The sequence below is a fragment of the Bubalus kerabau genome, chromosome 1, assembly GCF_029407905.1.
Source record: "Bubalus kerabau isolate K-KA32 ecotype Philippines breed swamp buffalo chromosome 1, PCC_UOA_SB_1v2, whole genome shotgun sequence".
NCBI lineage: Eukaryota > Metazoa > Chordata > Mammalia > Artiodactyla > Bovidae > Bubalus > Bubalus kerabau.
In genome coordinates, this window is record NC_073624.1 from 165,353,216 (window position 1) to 165,358,463 (window position 5,248).

At 50.5% G+C, this 5,248-nt stretch overlaps 1 long non-coding RNA gene across 1 annotated transcript; it reads right to left on the reverse strand.

Annotated features, from left to right (window-relative positions):
- Positions 1-1,449: 1,449 nt before the first annotated feature.
- Positions 1,450-2,066, reverse strand: LOC129641860 (uncharacterized). Its single transcript, XR_008709489.1, has 3 exons — positions 1,992-2,066; positions 1,871-1,913; positions 1,450-1,515 (listed from the first exon to the last, which is right to left on the reverse strand). It is a non-coding gene; the product is annotated as an uncharacterized LOC129641860 (long non-coding RNA).
- Positions 2,067-5,248: the final 3,182 nt, after the last annotated feature.

The following is a 5,248-nucleotide window of genomic DNA, read 5'->3' on the forward strand; positions in this document are numbered from 1 at the left end:
GGGCCAGCTCCTGTTGGTAAGGGCCACCAGCTTCCAGATACTGTGCCAGTCACTGTGAATCCCACTGCGTCTACATCTCTTTGCAGATGTGATAGTGGATGTTTGTTATTTAGACTCTTTGAAGATGAAATTGGAGCTGCCAGATACTCAGCAACTTGCCCCGATTTTGTACCTGTGGGCAGCAGATCTCGGATATGAGCACTGCTCTGTCTGACCACAGCCTACTGCACTGTGGTCTTGCAGTTTGGAGCACCACAGCCAGGACCAGTTTCCTGGGTCTGTGTCCAGCTGCATCCAGCTGGGAGCTGTTTACCCGTGGGAGCTTGTGCTTATCCACCTGCCTCAATTGTACAAATCCCAGTGATGTGGATGCACAGACTGGCACACACAGAGCTCACCCAGAGAGAGGGCTTCAAATAGAAACTTGACTTCCCACATTGAGGCAGGGACACTCCCAGGGGAGAGAGGGCATCCTCGTCAAGTTCGAGACGTCAGAGAGAGGCCATCCTTGTTGAATCACTAGGTATAGTGTTGGCTGTGAGAATTTGTGTGGTTGCCTTTGTCAGACTATGGTCCTCTTACGACTTGAACTTTGTCCAATTCTTTTATTCATCCATTGAAAAAAGTCATATTTTCTTTCTCCATTTTGTTGATGTGGTAAATTACACTGATATTTCAAATACTGAATCAAACTTGTATTTCTGAGGTGATCCTTAGTTAGTCTTGATGTATTGTCCTTTTCATATATTGTTGGATTACATTTGCCAGTGTTCCATTCAGAGTTTAAAAATAAATTTTCTTATTACTTAAAATATATTTCTTATTAATCTGTGCTTTATTTTTCTTATACCTAAGTAAAACTTCTTAGCTTTGAATTTTAAAAAGATAATTACACTAATCTTACTAGGGTAATTATTTCCCAACACATGTATGTGAAGTCGTTGGGTGGTATATACCTTCAATTTATACAGAGCTGTATGTCAAGTATATCTCAATAAAACCAGAAGAACAGGTAATTACACCCAATATCTACATCATAATCCATGGCAGACATGACTCACACACACACTTACTTAACGACTCAATGCACAATAACATACCCAACATATTTCTGTAACAACACTCCATGCACACACACAGCACACACTGAGACACCACACACACACACAGACTTCACACTTACACCAAAGACACACACCACACTCAGACTCAGGCACATGCACATCACACATACGCAAATGTCATTTACTCTTGATCAGTGACCCCAGCACGTACCTCCTACACAGGCGTAGTAGGTGTCCCCACCCATAACTTGCTTACAGGAATTTCCCACGAGCTGGAAGAAAGTATCATAGGTGGTAGGGTCAGGAAGAGAGACACGCATGAGCAAGGTGAGAAGCTACCCCAACCTCCTTCTCACATTTATCCCACACTCACCGATATAATAAAGCCTTCCATGTCATTGGGTTTGGGTACCTCATATACCTGGGTCTTTGCACCCACAATTTCAAACAACTACAAGGAAGAGAAGATGGCTTGGCAAACAGACAAGGGTTGAGAACACAGCATTCTGTCCTGGGAAATAGGCTCTTGCCTGCTGCCATGTTGGACTCCAAGCCTGGCATCTGTCAGCAGCCCACCCTCAGGGCGGGGAAAGCTCCTCCACCCACACCTCTGGTGTATCGTTTACACAACACCTTCTGTTCATCTGAAGTGACTACCTGTTGTCCAAATGCTTGGGCTGGGATAGAGGGACATCCACTGGGTGATGCTGGGACAGCTGCCTTTGAAAATTTTCCCCAACTGGGTTCAAGAGTGGCACCTGGTTACCTGTTCTGAATTACCTGGTTTCTCTGAGAGTTTTTCATACCTATGGCATAAAGTTTGGTCTTAAAATTCTTCAACCTGTTGGACTAATAGAAAAAAAGACTGTGAGTAGAAAATATACAACTAGATGGGACCCAAAGTTGGAAATGATGGACGGGACTTACTTCCCGCATAGCAGCCCACACTGTCCACTTGTCCAGTGATCCAGCGGTCAAAGCATAAACCATGCTGGCAGCTTTATTGTCTGCAGAACAAGCAGGGAGTGGCCTGGTCAGCAAGCACCTGCCTCAGGCTGCCAGGCCCACAGTGCAGTGCCCACATCTCCTCCTCCTGAGGAGGGGCTGCCCTGACCTGAGTACCCACCACCCAGAGCACCTGGACGGAGAAGGAGCCTTAGTCTAGGACTCACGTGACAGATGAGGAGCCGGGCTCAGAGCGCTTCCTAGTGACCCTCACTAGGGGCAGGTGGACAGCCTTTATCCTGAATGGCAACTGCAGCTACTTCCCTGGCAAGGATAAGCCCCTCATTACAGCTCAGGGAGGAGCAGCCAGACTGACTGCCAGAGGCTTGGGCAGCGGCCCCGCCCAGCTCCCTGCCTTCCCAGCAGCCTGCGCTTCCTTCCTGATGAGGCCGCAGCCCTACAGCCTACATGCCGGTGGTTCTGAGCCGAGCACAAGCTTTCCCACTGTTGGAAACATGGTCACAGGACGAGAGTCAACCACAGGGGAGAGGCTGAAGGGAAAGGGGCAGAGCCAGGGCCGTGGTGGACAGAGTGTGGGCAGGCAGGGGGCACCAAGGTCTCTGCTCCCCAAACTGAACTCTATTTACTCATTCACTGTCCCTGGAATTTCTCTTTTCTTTTTCATGCAGCCCAACTGTAGGTCAAGCACTTGATATCTAGTAAGAACTAGGAATTTAAAGCTTGACCCCATGTGGTTCTCAGGAACATCCCTGGGGGAGCTTTTCATCCTCACTGTGGGGAGGAGGAACCTGCAGCACAGAGAGGGCAAGGAACTCGCTCCAAGAGTCAGCGCCAGGAGCTGGCTGAGGAGGGTGTGCACCAGCCTTCACTGAGGCCCAGCCTGGCTCTGTCCCCCCTGAGCACAGTGACGTCAGCAGGCAACTTACTAGCAGAGTAAATTTTCGCAATCTCATCACCTGCCTGAAACAAAATAAAGGAAAGTTGGGGGAGGGCAGTGAAATGACCCAATAATTCTTTAAGAACTTGACAAAGCAGAATAAATCCTCTGACCTATAGAGTCCGTACCGTTTTCAATCCATCGTGCAATCTTCTGGTTCCTGAGGGCCTTACCCCCCGAAGTCTTTGAAGACCTTGTTTTAGTTCATTTCTGAAAACAATTCGAAAGGAGAATAGAGGAGGAATGGGTGTTGATGGCTACAAACAGCCCCAGCCGCCCTGGGACCATTCTGCCCTGCGCAGACCTGCCTGGACCTGAGGGGACACAAGCGGCCCTGCCCTGACTCTTCTGCCCACGTATCTGCCACTGACAGTACCGGCCCTACCCCTTCTTCATTCCCGACTCAGGGAGTGTGGAGGAAGCCGCTTTTCTGTCCCATAAGTAGGACCTGGTTTTCAACGTGCTCATCCCTGTATCAGGCATCCAGACTTCAGGGGACTCAGCAAGGGCCCTGCCTTGACCATCTGTGTTGAGAGGGGAGCACCCCGGATGTGCACCTGTGGATCCAGCACCCCCAGCATGACTGGCGGTACTGCTGGCACCTAAGGGGTCCCTGGTGAGGGCACATTATTCTCCAACAAGCAAGGCTGCGTTTGGCGAAGTCTCTCTGCTGATGATACCCTGCCCTGTCCCCTCCTCTTCAGCCACAGATCCCTGAGGTGGACTTGGTCCCTCCAAGCCACTTCTCCCTCTGGACCAGTACTAAAGGAAGTAGTCAAGCTTCTCTGTTAGAGTCTAGGGCTCTTGGCCTTCATCTGCTCCTGAAGAAACAGACCATAAGCTGGAAAAGCAACTGAGGGCTTTTCCATGAAAGGAAAAGCTGAGGGCTGTCCATGAAAGGGGAGAGTAGTGACTCCAGGTTGCCATGACAATGAGATGTCATCCTCTGCTAAAGCAGATTGCAGGGGATGGGACTGGGATACACTAGGAAGGAGTGGGGGGGGCTTAGGTTCAGGCTTATCCAGTGTGATGGGCTGAGCTGTCGCAGCAAGTTTAAGGATTACGTGGTCCCCGAAGGCTGGCTTCTCACTGCCGGCAGAGATGCTCAATGTGCAGTGAAATATGAGAGCCCCAGACCTACTCAACCTAGCCCATGAGAAGAGGAGACCTGGGACCCATTGCCTGGGCAAGCCAAAGTAGGCCTTACCTAGCTGAGCAGAAACACATGTCCTGGCACTTTCTAGAAGATTTCAGTTTTGTCATTCACACCTCAAAATATGCTGGAACTCTCAGTGCTCACAGCCTCCTGCCTAGGACCTACATCATCAGGCAATGTTCTCACCTGAGTGGCTCTCTCTTCTGCTGCCTTTCCAGCTCTTCTCATACCATGACATCAGGCTTCTAGTACCCTCAGCAATCACTCCTGCTCTTAAAGTACCCCACTCATACGACAGGAGCTCCTGAACCTCTTCCCAGTTCTCACCCACCCCCACCAGCATGCCTGAGGCTTCCTAGCCCCATGCCATCTGGCTTCTCCAGCACCAGAGCAAGGCCTGTGTGGACGGTGCCCTCTCAGCCTGCTCGCCCCAGTAGATAGGGATCAGAGAGCACCAGCCCCGGTCCCAGTCCTTCCCCAAATCCTCTGCAGACCCACTAGAGTCACACTTCTTATCAGGCTCCCTCAGCCAATCTGGACTCACCTTGTACAGCAAGACCCACCCCAGCCCTCTACCACATCCTCCTAAATGCCTAGGCACTTTTGGAAATGCCCAACCCCAGGCTGAGACCAGCTCCCAGCAAGATTCTGTCATGGTTGATGTTGACCTGTTTTCCTAGGTATGTGTTCCCCTCCCCATCCAAACCACTTCCCCTCCCACCTCCCACACACAGGATTTCACTTCTTTTCCTCTCCCTTGAGCTCCATTCCCTCTCCTGAACCCTCTTGTCATGGAAGATTTCTCTCCTTCACTTTTCAGAGAGGACTATGGAGGCCCTGCATGAGCCTCACCAAACGTCTCTTGGTTCGGGCCTCGAGACCCATGCCTTAGAAGAACAGTTGTCCTCCTCTCCTCCTTGGGCAGCTCTGCCCCTAGAGGTACGTTTCCAGTCCTCACTGGACACCTCTCTGCCACCTGTCTCCATGAACTGACACCATCACACTTCCTCCCTGGAAACCTTGCTGTCCTGTTTAATCTGCTGCTTGTGGCTTCTCTCCAAGGTCCTGAAAAGGGTGCTGTGCCACAAATCCTGGACCCACGTAGTTCTAAATGACCTTAACCTC